Raw genomic sequence first — 21,054 nt, 5'->3', positions numbered from 1 at the left:
GCTGTATTTTAGTGAAAGCCTCTCCACGATCTTTCTGTCCAGGAAGGACACCCCAAGCTTTTATTGCAGCCTTAGCAATTTGTTCATATATTGTCATGGTATAATTAATCTGTTCCGAATTCTCTCCATACTGACCTTCACCAGCTAAGTGCTCAAAAGTGAATTGTGTGTTAACTCCTATTTCCAAATTGCATCTGACTTGAATTTTACATAATTCATGAAATTCCGCAAGCCATAATAAATTTTCTCCAGGTTCCAGACATGTCCTTGCTATGGATTTCCAATCATTCGGGGTTAGGACTTCATAAGACAAACCATCTAGTAACATTTTGACATAAGCTGATGTAGCCCCATAAAGGGTACAACCTTTTTTCAAATCCTTAATTTTAATCAAATCTAAAGGTGCATATCTTCTCCTTTTTTTACCTACAGAGTCAGTATTTTCAATCACAGGATATGCATGTATAAAATCACTTATATCCTGTCCTTCTCTCTTAGCTTTAACCAATGCTTTTTCTAATCTTGTCATAAGCTTAGGCTGCTTCACAGGCAATTCTGTTTGTGTTTCTGCCTCTTCCCCTCCTTCTTCCTCCACCTCTGAAGGTGGGGTTGATGTGGGCCTGTCAATAATCTGTTCTCTAGGCAGAGTTGAAGCTTCTTCAAGAGAATCATACCATAATTCCTCATTTAAATCTTCTTGCTCTAGGGCAAGATCTTGATCTTTCCTTTTTTTCTCACACTTCCTCCTCTGTTCATTTTTAAAACTTTTCCTTCTCCTACAACTTGCTTGATAGTTTAAGGCTAATTGAACTATGTTGTAGATATAAAATACTTCTGCAGAAATTGAACGAGGCCCATTTTTTGCTTGAAATTCTTTCATTTCATATCCCACTAGCTTCCATTTATCTACATCTATCTTTTCTTCCTCTAAGAACCAAGGGGATGTGCGTCTTAATGCAGCCAAGAGTTTAGCAATCTGTACCCAGGTTACAAGTAAACTCTGCTCCTCAATTATCTTGATTATACTCTCTATAGTACCACTCCTGAATGGGGGTGGAGCTGAGGTTGCTTCTGGGGCTGGGGTTGAGTCGGCTGAGGTCCAGGGATTGAATTTAGCTAACATCTGCCCCATTTCAGCTATAAGAGATTCCTGGTTTATCCCTTAACAAGTTAAGTTCCTTATTTATCTATTAGCACGCTCACTTAATCTTTAACAAAGTTTCCTCGTTACTCACGGTTCTGGGTCAGAGAGACTGAGATCTAGATCGGAAGCTTTTCCACTGGAATCAGGACTGTGTCTGTCCCTGTTCGGGCGCCAAATTGCAAAGGTCTGGTCTAGCTCCTTTTGTCAGGATAAGCAAAAGTCCTTGCCCCACGTGTGGACGCCAATTGTAACGAGCTGTCGTCTCTAGAAGCTGCCGGATCACTCTCTGGGAAGAGATCTGCTGTGTCTTCTACTCAAATCTCTCCAACAGATTCTTCTTCCTGTAACGAACCGTTGTCTCCAGGCAGTTGCTGTTAACTCTTGTCCAGAGAAGTGACTTCCCTTCCTGCAGGGAGCCCCGTCAAGCCTGATGCAATGCAGAGTCTTTTTTTTATCTCTGGGAGTCCTCTCTTTTATTCTCCCAGAGAATGGGCGTGGGATAATGCAAGGGCTTCTGGGAAGAACCACCTCAGCCAATGAGCCTGCTCCTTCCATCAAGTCAACCTGAGTTCTCACCTTGTAATTGTCCAACCTGAATTCTCACCATGTCACTATCCAGACAACCCGAGTTCTCACCTAGTAATCCCAACAGACACTATTTTACAATTTTACAGGAAATCATTAAAGAGAACTGCCCAGATATAATAGAATCAGAAGGTTAAAAAGGCATTGAAAGAATTCATTGAACACCTTCTGAAAGAGACCCTAAAATGAAAACTCCAAGGAATATTGGGACTAAATTTCAGAACTATCAGACTAAGGAAAAAATATTACAAGCATCCAGAAAAAAGCAATTCAAATACCAAGAAGCCATAACAAAGGTCACTCAGGTTCTAGCTGCTTCCACATTAAAGGATTGAAGGGCCTGGAATCTGATATTCCAAAAGGCAAAAGAACTTGGAATGCCGCCAAGAATAAACTACCCAGCTAAGCTGAGCATTTTCTTCCAGGGAAGAAGATGGACATTTAATGAAACAGGTGAATTCCTTTTGTTTCTAATGAAAAAAAAAAAAAAAAAACCCCAGAGCTAAACAAAAAATCTGATCTCCAACTATAGGACTCAAGAAAAGCAGAAAAAGGTAAAAAGAACTCTTGAGAACTACATTTCTGTTATAGACATACATAAAAAATACATGTATAATTTGATTTTACTGACATACTATGAAAAAAAAGAGAAGTAGAAGTGGAAAGGGGATAGTATCAGAAAAATGGAAAAGGGGAGACAAAAAGAGGGAATTACATCCCATGAAGAGTCAAAGGAAACCTATCATAGCTGAGAGAATTTAGGGAGGAGGAGGAACATTGTGTGAATCTTACTCTCATCAGATTTGGCTCCAAGAGAAAATAACAGACCTATTTGGTTTACAGAGAAACTTCTCTCACCTCATTAAAAAGTTGGAGAGGAAAAGGGAAAAGGAAAAGAGGAATAAGGGAAAGGTATAAGAAAAGGGAAGGGACTCAAAGGGGGTGGGTGGGCTTCTAAAGAGGGAGAGCATTTAATACTGGGTAAGGGGAGAAAGAAAAAGAAAAGTATAATCTGGGGATAATAAGATGTCAGGAAATACAGAATTAGTAGTTTTAACTGTAAATGTGAATGGGATGAACTTTCCCATAAAGTAGAGACAGATAGCAGACTTGATCAAAAGCCAGAATCCTACAATATGTTGTTTACAGGAGACAAATTTAAAGCATGGTGATACATACAGAGTAAAGGTAAAAGGCTGGAGCAGAATCCACTATGTTTCATTTGAAGTAAAAAAAGCAGGGGTAGCCATCCTGATCTCAGATCAAGCAAAAGCAAATATTGATCTAATTAAAAGAGATAAAGAAGAAAACTATATCTTGCTAAAGGGTAGCATAGACAATGAAGCAATATATATGCACCAAGTGATATAGCACCTAACTTCCTAAAGGAGAAGTTAAGAGAATTGCAAGAAGAAATAGACAGCAAAACTATAATAGTGAGAGATCTCAACCTTGCACTCTCAGAATTAGATAAATCAAACACAAAACTAATAAGACAGAAGTTAAAGAGACAAATAGAATATTAGAAAAGTTAGGTATGATAGATTTTTGGAGAAAACTGAATGGAGACAGAAAGGAGTACACTTTCTTCTCAGCAGTTCATGGAACCTGGACAAAAATTAACCATATATTAGGACATAAAAACTTCAAAATTAAATGCAGAAATAGTAAATGCATTCTTTTTAGATCACAATGAAATAAAAACTACATTCAAAAAAAACTTAGGGGTAAATAGACCAAAAAGTAATTGGAAACTAAATAATCTCATCCTAAAGAATGAATGGGTGAAATAGCAAATCATAGACACAATTTATTAATTTCACCCAAGAGAATGACAACAATGAGACAACATATTAAAATTTATGGGATGCAGCTAAAACAGTAATAAGGGGAAATTTTATATCTTTAGAGGCTTACTTGAATAAAATAGAAAAAGAGAAGATCAATGAATTGGGCTTGCAATTTAAAAAGCTAGAAAAAGAGCAAATTAAAACCCCCCAATCAAATACTAAACTTGAAATTCTAAAATTAAAAGGAGAAATGCATAAAATTGAAAGTAAAAAAAAACCGTTGAATTAATAAATAAAACTAAGAGTTGGTTTATAAAACAATAACAACAAAATAGATAAACCTTTGGTAAATCTTTGAAAAAGGAAAGAGGAAAATCAAATTGTTAGCCTTAAAAATGAAAAGGGAGAACTCCCCACTAATGAAGAGGAAATTAGAGCAATAATTAGGAGTTACTTTGCCCAACTTTATGCCAATAAATTTGATAACCTAAGTGAAATGGATGACTATGTTCAAAAATATAGGCTTCCGAGATTAACAGAGGAGAAAGTAAATTGCTTAAATAGTCCCATTTTAGAAAAAGAAATAGAACAAGCTATTAATGAACTCCTTAAGAAAAAAATCCCCAGGACTAGATGGATTTACATGTGAATTCTACCAAACATTTAAAGAACAAGTAACTCCAATGTTATATAAATTATTTGAAAAAATAGGGAATGAAGGACTCCTACCAAATTCCTTTCATGACACAGACATGGTACTGATACTTAAATCAGGTAGGTTGAAAACAGAGAAAGAAAATAATAAACTAATCTCCCTAGTGAATATTGATGCTAAAATCTTAAAAAAAATATTAGCAAAAAGATTACAGAAAACCATCCCCAGGATAATACACCATGATCAAGTAGGATTTATATTAGGAATGCAAGGCTGGTTCAATATTAGGAAAACTATTAACATAATTGACTATATCAATAACCAAATTAACAAAAATCATATGATTATCTCAATAGATGCAGAAAAATATTTGATAAAATCCAACATCCATTCCTATTAAAAACACTTGAGAGTAGAGGAACAAATGGACTTTTCCTTAAAATTGTCTGTAGCATCTATTTGAAACCATCAGTAAGCATCTTATGTAATGGGGATAAACTGGAACCATTCTTAATTTTTTTTTATTCATTTTTCCAAATTATCCCCTCCCTCCCTCCACTCCCTCCCCCCAATGACAGGTAATCCCATACATTTTACATGTGTTACAATATAACCTAGATACAATACATGTGTGTAAATACCATTTTCTTGTTGCACAATAAGCATTAGCTTCCGAAGGTATAAGTAACCTAGGTAGATAGACAGTAGTGCTAACAATTTACATTCACTTCCCAGTGTTCCTTCTCTGGGTGTAATTGTTTCTGTCCATCACTGATGAACTGGAAGTGAGTTGGCTCTTCTTTATGTTGAAGATTTCCACTTCCATCAGAATACATCCTCATACAGTATTGTTGTTGAAGTGTATAGTGATCTTCTGGTTCTGCTCATTTCACTCAGCAACAGTTGATTTAAGTCTCTCCAAGCCTCTCTGTATTCCTCCTGCTGGTCATTTCTTACAGAGCAATAATATTCCATAACCTTCATATACCATAATTTACCCAACCATTCTCCAACTGATGGACATCCATTCATCTTCCAGTTTCTAGCTACAACAAAAAGAGCTGCCACAAACATTTTGGCACATACAGGTCTCTTTCCGCTCTTTAGTATTTCTTTGGGATATAATCCTAATAACAGCAATGCTGGGTCAAAGGGTATGCACAGTTTGATAACTTTTTGGGCATAGTTCCAAATTGCTCTCCAGAATGGCTGGATTCTTTCACAACTCCACCAACAATGTATCAGTGTCCCAGTTTTCCCACATCCCCTCCAACATTCATCATTATTTGTTCCTATCATCTTAGCCAATCTGACAGGTGTGTAGTGGTATCTCAGAGTTGTCTTAATTTGCATTTCTCTATAATCAGTAGTGATTTGGAACACTCTTTCATGTGAGTGGATATAATTTCAATTTCTTCCTCTGAGAATTGTCTGTTCATATCCCTTGACCATTTATCAATTGGAGAATGGTTTGGTTTCCTATAAATTAGGGTCAGTTCTCTATATATTTTGGAAATGAGACCTTTGTCAGAACCTTTGTTTTTAAAAATATTTTCCCAATTTGTTACTTCCCTTCTAATCTTGTTTGCATTAGTATTGTTTGTACAGAAACTTTTTAGTTTGATGTAATCAAAATCTTCTATTTTGTGATCACTAATGATCTCTAGTTCTCCTCTGGTCATAAATTCCTTCCTCCTCCACAGGTTTGAGAGGTAGACTATCCTCTGTTCCTCTAATCTATTTATTATCTCATTCTTTATGCCTAAATCATGGACCCATTTTGATCTTATCTTGGTATATGGTGTTAAGTGTGGATCCATATCTAATTTCTGCCATACTAATTTCCAGTTTTCCCAACAGTTTTTTCCAAATAATGAATTTTTGTCCCTAATGTTGGTATCTTTGGGCTTGTCAAAGATTAGATTGCTATAGATGTACCCTTTTTTGTCCTTTGTATCTAATCTGTTACTGGAACCATTCTTAATAAAATCAGTAGTGAAACAAGGTTGTCCACTATCACCATTACTATTCAATATTGTGTTACAGAAATGCTAGCTTTAGCCATAAGAAATGAAAAAGAGATTAAAGGAATTAGGGTAGGTAATGAGGAAACTAATTTATCGCTCTTTGCAGATGTTATAATGATATACTTAGAGAACCACAGAGATTCTACTAAAAAGCTATTAGAAATAATCTACACCTTTTGCAAAGTTGCAGGAATCAAAATAAATCCACATAAATGATCAGCATTTTTATACATGACTAACAAAATCCAACAGCAAGAAATACAAAAAGAAATTCCATTTAAAATAACTGTTGATAGTATAAAATTTTTAGGAATCTATCTGCCAAGGGAAAGTCAGGAACTATATGAGCAAAACCACAAAACACTTTCCACACAAATAAAGTCAAATCTAAACAAATGGAAAAATGTTAAGTGCTCTTGGATAGGTTGAGCAAATATAATAAAGATGACAATACTACCTAAACTAATCTATTTATTTAGTGCTATACCAATCAGACTTCCAAAAAACTATTTTAATGGCTTAGAAAAAAATAGCAACAAAATTCATCTGGAAGAAAAAAGTTCAAGACTTTCAAGGGAACTAATGAAAAAAAATTAAATGAAGGTGGCCTAGCTGTACCAGATCTAAAACTATATTATAAAGCAGCAGTCACCAAAACTAGTTGATCAGTGGAATAGGTTGGTTTAACAGGACAAAATAGTCCATAACTTTAATAATCTAGTGTTTGAGAAACCCAAAGACCCCAGTTTTTTGGATAAGAATTCATTGTTTGACAAAAACTGCTGGAAAAATTGGAAATTGGTATGGCAGAAACTAGGCATTGACCCACACTTAATACCATACACCAAGATAAGGTCAAAATGGGTTCATGATCTATGCATAAAGAATTAGATTATAAATAAATTAGAAGAACATAGGATAGTTTACCTGTGGAGGAAGAAGGAATTTGTGACCAAAGAAGAACTAGAAATCATGATTGATCACAAAATAGAAAATTTTGATTATATCATATTAAAAAGCTTTTGGACAAATAAAACTAATGCAGACAAGATTAGAAGGGAAACAATAAACTGGGAAAACATTTTTACAGTTAAAGGTTTTGATAAAGGCCTCATTTCCAAAATATATAGAGAATTGACTCTAATTTATAAGAAATCAAGCCATTCTCCAATTGATAAATGGTCAAAAGATATGAACAGACAATTTCACATGAAGAAATTGAAACTATTTCTACCCATATGAAAAGATGATCCATGATCCACACTTAACACCATATACCAAGATAAGATCAAAATGGGTCCATGATTTAGGCATAAAGAGTGAGATAATAAATAGATTAGAGGAACAGAGGATAGTCTACCTCTCAGACCTGTGGAGGAGGAAGGAATTTATGACCAGAGGAGAACTAGAGATCATTAGTGATCACAAAAAAGAAGATTTTGATTACATCAAACTAAAAAGTTTCTGTACAAACAATACTAATGCAAACAAGATTAGAAGGGAAGTAACAAATTGGGAAAATATTTTTTAAAGTAAAGGTTCTGACAAAGGTCTCATTTCCAAAATATATAGAGAACTGACCCTAATTTATAAGAAACCGAACCATTCTCCAATTGATAAATGGTCAAAGGATATGAACAGACAATTCTCAGAGGAAGAAATTGAAACTATATCCACTCACATGAAAGAGTGTTCCAAATCACTACTGATCAGAGAAATGCAAATTAAGACCACTCTGAGATACCACTACACACCTGTCAGATTGGCTAAGATGACAGGAACAAATAATGATGAATGTTGGAGGGGATGTGGGAAAACTTGGACACTAATACATTGTTGGAGTTGTGAAAGAATCCAGCCATTCTGGAGAGCAATTTGGAACTATGCCCAAAAAGTTATCAAACTGTGCATACCCTTTGACCCAGCAGTACTACTACTGGGCTTATATCCCAAAGAAATACTAAAGAGCGGAAAGAGACCTGTATGTGCCAAAATGTTTGTGGCAGCTCTTTTTGTTGTAGCTAGAAACTGGAAGATGAATGGATGTCCATCAGTTGGAGAATGGTTGGGTAAATTATGGTATATGAAGGTTATGGAATATTATTGCTCTGTAAGAAATGACCAGCAGGAGGAATACAGAGAGGCTTGGAGAGACTTAAATCAACTGTTGCTGAGTGAAATGAGCAGAACCAGAAGATCACTATACACTTCAACAACAATACTGTATGAGGATGTATTCTGATGGAAGTGGAAATCTTCAACATAAAGAAGAGCCAACTCACTTCCAGTTGATCAATGATGGACAGAGGTAACTACACCCAGAGAAGGAACACTGGGAAGTGAATGTAAATTGTTAGCACTAATATCTGTCTGCCCAGGTTACATGTTCCTTCAGAATCTAATGCTTATTGTGCAACAAGAAAATGGCATTTACACACATGTATTGTATCTAGGTTATATTGTAACACATGTGAAATGTATGGAATTGCCTGTCATCGGGGGGAGGGAGTTAATGGAGGGGGGGATAATTTGGAAAAATGAATACAAGGGATAATATTATTTAAAAATATATAATAAAATTTTAAAAAAAAGAAAAGATGATCCATGTCATTATTAATCAGAGAAATGCAAGTTAAGACAACTTTGAGATATCACTACATACCTCTCAGATTGGCTAGGATGACAGGAAAAGATAATGCTGAATGTTGGCAGAGATGTGGGGAAACTGGGACACTGATACATTGTTTGTGGAATTGTGAATACATCCAGCCATTCTAATGAACAATTTGGAACTATGCTCAATAAGTTATCAAACTGCGCACACCCTTTGATTCAGCAGTGTGATCTGGGCTTATATACCAAAGAGATCTTAAAGAAGAGAAATGGACCTATATGTACAAAAATGTTTGTGGTAGCCTTCTTTGCAGTGGCTAGAAACTGGAAATTGAATATATGCCCATCAATTGAAGAATGGCTGAATAAATTGTGGTATATGAATGTAATAGGATATTATTGTTCTCTAAGAAATGACCAGCAGGAAAATTTCAGAAAGGCCTGGAGAGACTTACATGAACTTGTTGAGGGCGGTAGCCCCTTGGTATTCCTTGTTTGATCTCCAACTCCATTTGGGACTTGGACTTTGACGTGGTCAAACTAGTTTGGGCTATCTGAACTGGTTGGAGTTTTACACCCTCCATTCTAATCTGCTCACATAGACCAAATGGCATCAGGAGATTCCTTTTTGGGAAGAGACTTCTGTCTGTCCCCAAAAGATAAAAAGAGAATCCTTATCTTATTTACATTACTCTCAGGAACCTCCCTACATCACTGCATAAAAGAGAGAACTCAAAAATCTTCTCTTTGCAAATGGCCTTGTACCATGCAGCCATTTTGCCCACCGGCTCTCCAGTGTTTCCATTCTAATCAATAAAGACTATGTTTCCATACAGCATTAAGTAGCAAATTCCTTTGCTGCCGAACCCGCCATTGGTTACTTTGGGGAAGGAAGGAGAGAGAGAAAGGAACTGACCCATCTTGGTTTAGACCACAATTTACACCTCATCATTTACTCCTCATCAAACTGATGCTGAGTGAATTGAATAGGACTAAGAGATTATTATATACTTCAACAACAATACTATATGATGATCAATTCTGATAGATATGAACCAAATTAGTTCCATTTATTCAATAATAAATAGATACACCCAGTGAAAGAACTCTGGGAAATGAGTGTGAACCACTACTCAGCATTTCCAATTCCTCTGTTTTTGTCTGCTTGTGCTGAGAGCGGTAGCCCTTTGGTATTCCTTGTTTGATCTCCAACTGCATTTGGGACTTGGATTTTGATGTGGTCAAACTAGTTTGGGCTATCTGAACTGGTTGGAGTTTTATAGCCCCCCATTCTAATCTGCTCAGATAGACCAAATGGCATCAGGAAATTCCTTTTGGGAAGAGACTTCTGCCTGTCCCCAAAAGATAACAAGAGAATCCTTATCTTATTTACATCACTCTGAGGAACCTCCTGCATAAAAGAGAGAACTCAAAAATCTTCTCTTTGCAAAAATGGGCCTTGTACCATGCAGCCATTTTGCCCACCGGCTCTCCGGTGTTTCCATTCTAATCAATAAAGCCTATGTTTCCATACAGCATTAAGTAGCAAATTCCTTTGCTGCCGAACCAGCCCTTGGTTACTTTGGGGAAGGAAGGAGAGAGAGAAAAGGATCTGACCCATCTTTGTTTAGACCACAATTTACTCCTCATCATTTACTCCTCATCACTTGCATTTTTTATTTCCTTCTCAGATTAATTTTACATTATTTCAAAGTACGATTCTTCTTGTGCAGCAAAATAACTATATGTATATGTATGTATATATATATATATATATATATATACTTTAACATAATTAACATGTATTGGTTTACCTGCCATCTGGGGAAGGGGTTGGGGAGAAGGAGGGGAAAAGTTGAAACAAAAGTTTTTGCAGGGATCAATGCTGATGCCCATGCTTATATACCCGACGTGGGTTGAGGTCCCTTTAAGATTCCTTTCTGATTCCCAATCCTCCCTCCCCCCTCCCCCATGGCTGAAGAAGCTAAGATCTTTGATTCACAAATCCTGGTCAAAAGCATTCTTTTGAATTCCATTGAACTTGGACTTTCCCAGCCCCCACTGGATCTGAGCTAACTTGGGCTTTCCCAGCCCCTCATTATCTGTTCAGGTTTCCCCAACCCCCATAAACAGCTTCTTCCTTATCTAAAAACCTATTGAATTCTATTTAATGCTAACTCTGGCTGGAACTATCCAGGTTTTAAAGAGGGGAACCCTGGAGCCCACTCTTTGCAGGAGCCTAAACATGTCATTCTTACGTCAGCCATACCAAGGGTTCCTGTCTGCCCTGCAACCAGCTCTGGCACTGGCCCTGGCATCTTTCTACCTTTACCCTTACTTCCAAACCCCTACAATAAACCTTTTTATCAATCTAGGTTTTCCGGTCTGTAAATTCTTTTACAGGGGACTCTGTGCGGTCACTATACTGCATTTAACTATGTATCCTTGCACAGAACCGAAAGGGTTTACGCCTTACCTAACTCTCATCATACTTATGCTTATCTCTTGTAAATAAAAAGCTATAATAAAAAACCAAATCAAACTTAGGGATCCCACCACCATAGCGAGGGTAAAACAATACCCTATTTCCTAAGAAAAAAGGTAAGGACTTCAACCTGTGATTCAGGGACTATTGAAAGGAGGATTTATTGAATCTTGTATTTCTCCATGCAATTCTGGTACTCCAAAAGAGAGATGGGACATATAGACTAGTAGAAGACTTGAGAGAAATTAATAAAATTGTCCATCACATCCTATAGTCCCAGATCCTTGAATCATTTTAGGGGAGATAACTGAAGGAAGCAAATGGTTTACTCTGATAGACCTCAAAGATACATTCTGGGCCTGTCCTTTAGATCCAGAAAGCTGAGAGAGACATATTTGCATTTGAATGGGAAGATCCTGACACAGGGAGAAAGCAACAATATTGTTGGTACATTCTTCCCCAGAGGTACACCAAGTCAAGTCAAGTTTGGCCAAGTCCTCCCAAAGAAAAGATATTGTAAAGATTGTAGTTTCCTAGGGGAACTCAAGTGCTGCAATATGTAGATGATTTGCTGGTTACTGAAAGGAAAAGGGAGGCAGTTAGTGAAACCTCAGTCAATCTGGTGAACTACCTGGGCCAGGAGTATTTGAAAGTCTTGAAAAAACAAATTACAGAGGGAATTTAAATATTTAGGACATCTTATTAGTGAAGGGCAGAAGAAATTAGACCCCGGATGGGTAACAGGGATCTTGTAAGCACCCTTGCCCTGGACCAAATGGAAATTTAGGACATTCTTAGGATTAGTAGGGTATTGTAAAAATTGGATTGACTCATATGCTACTCTCACAAAACCAATGTATCAACACTTATTGAAGGATAAATTGAACCAGACAGAATGAGAGTCTGAAAATAGGGAGGACTTTAGTAAGTTAAAATAAGTATTGACTTCCTCTCCAGTCTTAGCTTTGCCTTCCTTTGAGAAACTGTTTCATTTGTTTGTGAATGTGGATAAGAGAGCATCTTTAGGGTTTCTGGCACAAATAGGAGGAGAGAGAAAGAGATCTATTGTCTTCCTAACCAAAATATTGGATCAGGTGGCTCGGGGCTGGCCAACTTGTATCCAGGCCATTGCAGTGCCCTCCTTGTAGAGGAAAGTAGAAAAGTGACCCTTGGAGGAAGTTTGATTGTTAGAGACCTCCATCAAATTCAGACTGTTCTAAATCAAAGACAGGGCAGTGGGTCATGGATTCAAGGATTCTTAAATACGAGGCAATACTATTGGAAAAGGATGACTTGATCCTCTCACAGGATAACAACCTAAACCCAGCTTCCTTTCTGGTCCCAGGAAACGACAGAGCTGAATTGGAACATTATTGTGTTAATTTTATTGACCTCTAAACCCAGGTAAGAACTGGGGACTACTAAAAATCCTTCCTTACCTTTCTAAACCTCTTTCCCCTTTCTTATACTGAAGAAGAAAAATAGAAAGCCATAGTTTTGAGGGCCCAAGAACAAGTTGAATGATCAGTCCTCCCACATGGAAGGATTGATCAAAGCAGGTATGAGAGGAGTCCTCCAACATTTACATCAAAGTAGTCATTGGGATGTCCAAAACTTGTGTGATGCTGTCCTAACCAGGTATGTATCATGTATGTATCGCTGGGCTTTATATATTTTGGTGAGACAAAACAGGTGCCAGCCTTGTGTATTGCAAGACAAATAAGTTTTCCCTTCCCTAACCAGCCAGGAGAAAGGCCTCGAGGGCTAAGATCATTTCAAAGCAATTAGGTTGATTTTATCGAGCTACCCCCACTGGGATGTTTTAAATACCTATTGATCGTAGTGGACCACTTAACCTCTTGGGTGAAGCCCATCCCATCACCTCAGGCCACTGTTTCAACTATATGCAGGGTCTTATTAGAACAGATTATTCCAAGGTATTGTGGAATGGATAGACTCAAGTGGAGGGGATTCATTTTACAGCAAAATTTCTGCAGTCCACAGCTCAGGCCTTGGACATTACCTTGGAGTTTCATACTCTCTAGTATCCTCCCTCATCTGGTGAGGATGAGAGGATGAATCAAGCGATTAAGAGGCAGCTCACAAAACTGGCCTTGGAAACTCAACTCCCTTGGACCTTCTCCTTGCCTTGCTCAGAATCAGGATGAAACCCTGAAGAAAAGCATGCCATAATGAACCACTATCTGGTGTCAATTATGACAAGAATTTTGAATACCTATTGGTGGGAGGGGATCCAAGACAAAATTGTAAAGGGGAGAGTAGTATAGCTGACTCTATGGAGAATAACTTTACCAGGAAACTAAGGCTCCCAAGTTATGAATGGATCTGGCATAACCGGATCTGATTAGAATACTTTATCACTTTCTGGAGTGCTGTCAACAGAAGTGAATCATATGTAAAAGAGTGCCTATTGAGGGAAAAACAACAGTAATGGAAATGTCAATATCTGCAAACTGGTAGAGTACAGTACCAAGGTGGTCCCTTGGGGGACCAGAATATGCAATATATCCTGCAGTCTCTAATTCAGCTCACATATCCCCCTGATCAGAGCCTTCTTTAAAGGGACATTACTGGATATGTGGGCTTACTGCATACACCCGTTTGTCCTTGAATTGGACCAAAGTATGCTAGATAGGTTTAATTAGAACCAAATTCTTCTTCCTACGAGGCCAGGAAGGAAAACATTTGGGAATTCTTTTATAGGAATATTTAGAGAGAGAAAAGCAATCGATGCATCAATTGCCAGCACTGGAGATGCTAATGGGTAAGGTGATACTTGGCCCCCAGAGAGAATCATTAAAGAATATGGACCTGTGACTTGGGCACAGAATAGGAGTTGGGGATACTGAACTCCAGTTTATATGCTTAATAGAATAATTTGACTTTAAGTTGTGGTAGAAATTATCACCAACTAGACTAATGAGGGAAAGGAAAGGGGGAACCCCATTTCTCTGCGCATAGATAGTAAAATAATCCCATGAGGTGTAGTGTCCCCTGTAAATGAATTTACAGGCCCAAAAACTTAGATTGATAAATAAAAGATTTATTGTAGGAATTTGCCAGTTAGAAAGACGCCAGGGCCAGAGGTGGCTGCTAGGCGGGCAGGAACCCTTGCATGGCTGGAAGGATACTATGTGTTGGCAGGAGGGCTCCTGCAAAGAGAGCTCTCCGGCTCATTTCTTTTATACCTAGAAGATGATGGGTGATACTCCCCAAGTCCTTGGCGGGCTTTTCAGTTAGCTCAGATCAGGTGAGGGCTGGGGGAAGCTGAGCTGATGGTGGGGCTGGGCCTGGATATTCAAAGGGTGCCTTTGACCAGGATTTGTGAATCAAGGTCAGCCATGGGTTGGGCAATTAGAAAGGAATCCTAAAGGGACATCAACCCCCATCAAGACTACCTATGTTAGTGACTTGCAAAATTTGCACATCAAAGTAGAGCACCCATCTTGCAGCATAGCCTAGTCCTTGACTGTAGGATAAAACACAAACTCCTCAGATTGACATTTAGGCATTTCACAGGCTAATTCTGACTTACCTTTCCAGCTTTGTTTTCCCTTAGTCTCATCATACATTAAATATTTCAGTCAAATTCTATAATATGTTCCCTAAAACTAAACATTTCATCTGTTAGAGGAGATATAGTGTATTCTTAGATATAGGAAACTTGAGCTGCTGCATTCAAGGTCAGAGATATGTGGGAAAAGATGGGGTAAAATGATCAATGGGGCCTAGAGAATTTCTTTCTAGGTCCCAAGTCCCAAATTTATGAAGAAAATAGGAATCAAGGTTTAACTCAAGAGTTCCTTGGTTTTCATTTGAAAAAACAAAAAAACTAATTTTTCTAAAAGTATGAGGTGAACATTTTGGGGGACTGTTTTGTTTCTTACTCTACACATAGGAGAACTTATCATGGGGAACTAAATAAACCAAACAATGTCTTTCTTAGAGATCCCTGTTTTATAGTTGCCATTGCACACCATCTCATAAGTCAGCCAGTCAAAAAACACTAATCAAATCACTTATTGTGTGACAGGTACTTTGCCAGGAATAGCAATGTAGAGAGAATGAAAAAAAAAAATCAAATAATCTAATGGAGCTTTCACAATTAAAGATGGAAAAGAAATGGTTAATCTTGCTTTGCTTTGGGAAAAATGGAAGACATGCAATTGGATGCTATTTTATTATATATTTTTTCAATGCTTTTATGGTTTCTATGCTGAGATTAAAGCACTGTATAGAGTAGAACATCTGTCTTTTCTTGTCTGGAATTATGACATGTGATTAAAGTTCAATGAAATATAACAAGTTTAAGGGAGGAAGCAAGGTTAAACTGGTAGACTGGTGCTCAAAGATGATTTAAGTAGGTAAAGCTATGCTAACTATACATCCTAAATTAAGAGGTAAGTAAAGCTATCCATGGAGACATGGGGCCAGAGAAGAAAAAGTATTTCTGAGAATCAAATAAAACTTTTTATTTCCCTACACTTCTTTTCAGGGGAAGTAGAGCACCATAACCATCAGAATGAACTTGGAATTCACTCAATACCTGAGCTTTCCTATTGAAAATTATGATTATGGACTGGCAGTGCCACTTGGTAAGCATGTTATATTTTCTGAGAAGAATGTGAATAACCCAAGGACATGGATTGTTTAATTTTTATCTTTGTATTCCCATAGTCTATCATAGAGTCTGGGACTTAGTAGGAACTTACTAAATATTTGTGGAATAAATAGAACTTTAAAAAACTCTCTGTAATTCATTTATCATGTAATGTTATTTCTTATGGCTATTTTTATTAGTGTCCTATCACTTTATAGACTAAGATTCATGAGGAAAGAGGCTTAGTCTCATCTACGTATTGTATTGTCTCCTATGCCTTTTACTCAGTACACAGTAAATAATCTTGTGTTTGTTGAATGAATCAATTCCCTGATTTAAGTTTATCGATATGTTCATAGAACTACACCTATATATTTCTTGAGCTCATGTAAGAACTCTAATAATAGTTATAATAATTGTCTTACACTTATATAAAATGCTTTATGATTTTAATACTAAGTTGTCTCCTCTTACTGCTTATTTTCCCATTCCTAGTGCTCTAAAGCCCAGCTTCTTAAACTGTCACCACCCCATATGGGGTCTTATAAATAAATGTGGAGGTTGCGAAATTATAAGTTGTTATCAATAAAATATTTGATTTCATATGCCTATATACTAGGGATCATATAAAAATTCTCAGGTGAAAAAGGGTTGTGAGTAGAAAAAGTTTAAGAAGTCCTGTTCTAAAGAAGCCCCTTCTAAAAGTTGAAAGCTATGATTATTTAAAGTGATTTGGAGTTCAGAAGAAGTCCTATAGTTTCCTTATTGTATTAGCATTCCTTCTATTTCTATCTTTATACTGTAGCCCTACAACAGCTATCCAATAAAGTTTCAGAATCCTTCAGAGGCTATTTAGTTTAACGTGAACCTGCCCAAGAATTACTTATACAGTATTGCCCAATAACTTCAGAGGCAGGCCATTCCATTTTTGAAATGTCCTAAATAGAGCCACTTATGTATGTTCCCTTTCTGAGTTCTATTAAGTATTTAAGACTGTCAAATCTAATGCCTTTCACACTTCAGGCTCTCAATACTTGAAGGTAATTGTCATGTGTCTCCTAAGTTTTTTTTTTTCCTTTTCCTTCACCCTGCATTCCTTCTGTAATTAATTTTATTCTGACCCTACTTTCTCAAGATCAGGTGGCCTCCATCTAACCTCAGTGTTCCAGAGTGCCTTGAAGGGTTGAGAATGGCCTTTTCTCTACTGTAGATCACTATTCACTATGTCTCCCATCTCAATTTTAGTTTTTAGGAGGGCAGTAACTATCATTCAAGCAGTATTTAACTACTGAACATCAATTACCTTTTGTAAAAGGTTATTTCAAAGGTATAGCAAGAACAACAAATATCCCTAGCATCTCAGGGGTTAATCTTTCCATTCTGCCTTTATCTTTGGGAGTTAGGAGAAATTTGGGTTATAAATTGCTCAATTCTTATGTAATATTAGCCCCACTAAGTCCACATCCAGAAGTGTCATCTTTGTTGGACAAGTTCTCACCCCAGCCTCTAGCAAGCTGGATTCCCGAAACTCTTCCTCAAGGTTGCTTTCTCTTCCCTGGATATTAGTGCTGGAGTGACCATGAGATTTGGCCTGGACTCTGACTCTCAGATTTATGAAGCCCAATATCTTGACCTCTCATAACTCTCCAAGATAGAGAAGTAAGTCCCTATACTTAGGTGAGCAAAAAGTCAAAGGACCAGAAACTAATGGGCCTACTTAACAATGCTGATAGTTCTGACTACATAACCAATAGAAAAAGGCTCTCAACCGCATGAATAGCCTACTTGTGATAGTAAACCTGTTACAGAATATCCATTCATATGCCAATATTTCCTTTATACAACATTATAATTCTTCTGGAATTAGATTTCAACTGCATTCTATGTGGCAGCTGTGTGGGGAATGCACTAAAACAGGAAGATAGTTGAGGCAGGGACAATGCTTTTTTTCCCTTGAAACTTAGTGTTAGGTGTTTTTTGTTACCATAACAGACCAAACTCACTTCGAGTCTGTATTTCACTCTTTTCTAATTTAGGGAATACATTTAGGGAATATTTGTGAAGTTGAAAATTTCAACTCAAAAGTAGAATTTTAAAATTTTCTTCTTTCCCCTATTACTTTGTCCCTTCCCCACAATAACGAGCACTCTGTTAAATATATACAATCCTTTTAAACATATTTCTACATTTGTCAGCGTTGTGCAAGAAAAATCAAACCAAAAGGAAAAAAACCATGAAAAGGAAAAAAAAACCCATACAAAAAAGGTAAAAATACTATGCTTTTATCCACATTCAGTCTACATAATTCTCTAGATGAGGAAGACATTTTTCATCCCAAGTCTAGGGAATTGCCTTGAATCGCCACATTTTTGTGAAGAGCCAAATTTATTACAATTGATCATCCCATAATCTTCTTATTAGTGTGTATGGTGTTTCCTACAAACTATCTTTTAAATATAGAGTTCTGAATTTTTATCAGGAATTAAAGTCATGGTTATTTGCAGAATTCATTTTCTTGACTTTCTTAATGACTAAGAGAGAAAATTTGCCCTGCTCTTTGATCTTTTTAAAAAATTAAAAAATGTTATTGCCTAAATTTCTTCACGTTCCTTTTCTTTCCCTATCCCAGAGATCCGTCTCATATGATAAAAAATTTTTGAAACAAAAAAAGAGGAAGAAAAAACCAAATTAGCAATCAATATATTTATTGAAAAAAAAATCCAAAAATATATGCAAAGTTCTGGAACTTTGAATTCTCTACTTTTGCAAAGTAATGGGGGGAGTTATCTTCTGATATCTCTTCTTTGGAGTCTTTGTAATTTTGTAACATGCTCTTTTGTTTTATGATTATTCCTTTCATTTACGTTGTCACTGTGTATACACACACACATAATAGACTCATTACTTTTCAACGGTTTATGTAATATCTAGCATTTATACATAGGTTTTATGACTTAATTTGATCCTATGAGGTGGGTACTATCATTACCCCTATTTTACAAATGAGGAAATTGAGGCTGAGAGAGGTTATATGATGTTCACAAGGACACAAGCATCTGAGATAGGATTTGAACTCAATTTTTTTACTCCAAGTCCAGTTTGACACTTAGCTGATTCATGTAAGTTTTACTATGTTTATATGTATTCATTATATTCATCTGAGTACTTACATGGGAATTGAAGTATACCATAGTAATATCCCATTACATTCCTTTGTTGGACCATTCCCTAATCATTGGGCATCTTGTTTCCAGTTCTTTGCTACCACAAAAAATGCTTCTATATATACATATATTTGGTGGATATGGGAATTTAATTCTTATTTATTATCTCTTTGGAATATAATCCTAAAATGAGTGAAATCCTTGTATCAAAGAGTTCAAATTGCTTTCCAAAATGGTTGCATTGACTCACAGCTTCACTAATCATGCTCTAGTGTACTTGTATTCCTACTATAGCTCTAACATTTTGTAATCTTTGCTGATTTGCTAAATGTGAGGTAAAACCTTGAGATTTTTCATTGTTTATTAGTGATTTGGAACATTTTAAAAATGTGTTTTCCCCCTTAATAGTATTTTATTTTTCCTTAATTACATGTAAAGATAGTTTTCAACATTCATTTTTAAAAGATTTTTGAGTTCTAAAATTTCTCCTTTACTCCCTTACATTTCCTTCCCCAAGATAGCAAATAAAGTGATCTAGATTATACATGTTCAACTATTTTAAACATATTTCCAAAAATATGGTTAATTTTGTTTGTGCAGAATCTTTTTTTTTAATTATAGCTTTTTATTTGCAAAACATATGCATGGGTAATTTTTCAACGTTGACCCTTGCAAAACCTTCTGTTCCAACTTTTCCCTTACTTCCCTCTAACCCCTTCCCCTAGATGGCAGGTAATCCAATATATGTTAAATATGTTAAAGTATATGTTAGATTCAATATACGTATACATATTTATACAGTTATCTTGCTTCACGAGAAAGATCAGATCTAGAAAGATTAAAAAACAAAACAAAACAAAACACCTGAGAAGGACAACAAAAATGCAAGCAAATAATAACAAAAAGAGTGGAAATGCTGTGTTGTGGTCCATACTCATTTCCCATAGTTCTCTCTCTGGGTGTAGCTGACTCTCTTCATTACTGCTCTTTTGGAACTGATTTGGTTCATCTCATTGTTGGAGAGGGCCACGTCCATCAGAATGTATCCTCACACAGTATTGTTGTTGAAATATACAATGATCTCCTGGTCCTGTTCATGTCACTCAGCATCAGTTCAAGTCAGTCTCTCCAGGCCTCTCTTAATCATCCTGTGCAGAAGCTTTTCAAATGCTTGTAGTCAAAATTATTTTATTTTTTGTATTGCCTTTATCCCTTGTTTCATGACCTGTTAAACATAATTGAAATGACTCAGTTCCAATTTAGTCAATATTTTTTGTATAATCCTGAAACTTTGTTCTTACATATACTGGATTCAATCTTGGGGCTTTCTCACTAAGTATCTCCCTTTCCTCCGCTAATGCACCCACCCAGAATTCCTTATATGGATATAAGGATTTATATAGTAATTAGATATTTGCAAAAGTAGAGCCCTTCTGTTACCATCCAAGCACTCAAGCTAAGGAAAAAAAAAACAACAAAACAAAAACCAAAACTGCATATAGGAAGAGTTTATTTAGCCCAGTAAAAAAAGGACTTACACAGCCAAACACTTAAATGGTAAAGACAACTCTTTCTTCATTGAACCTCACTTTTCTTGGTCTTATTAGTTACAGCAATGTAGATGCTGTCCTCAGTCTCCTGTCAGAAATGCCAGGTTCACTAGTTGACCCTCTCTAATTCACTGTATCAAAAAAAAGGATAAGGTATTGTGATTTTGTCTGCTTGGCTCACACTCCCAACTGCTTTAGGAGTTCCTCCATGTGCCACTTGGTCCAGCATTGGCCACCGCTGCTGGCTTACACAGGCAGCTCCAGTGGGGCTCAATAACTCCTTGCCTCTGGATGAGCTGCTCTGTCTGAAAAAGCATCTTGCAGAAGCACATGGACTGTGACTCCTCTGATCAAGGAACTTCAGTAGCTGGCTCCCTATTGCCTACAGGATGAATCTGGAAGACCGGTTTTCAATTTCAA

Source organism: Sminthopsis crassicaudata, chromosome 2, assembly GCF_048593235.1.
Source record: "Sminthopsis crassicaudata isolate SCR6 chromosome 2, ASM4859323v1, whole genome shotgun sequence".
Lineage (NCBI taxonomy): Eukaryota > Metazoa > Chordata > Mammalia > Dasyuromorphia > Dasyuridae > Sminthopsis > Sminthopsis crassicaudata.
Note: the sequence above shows the minus strand (reverse complement) of the source record.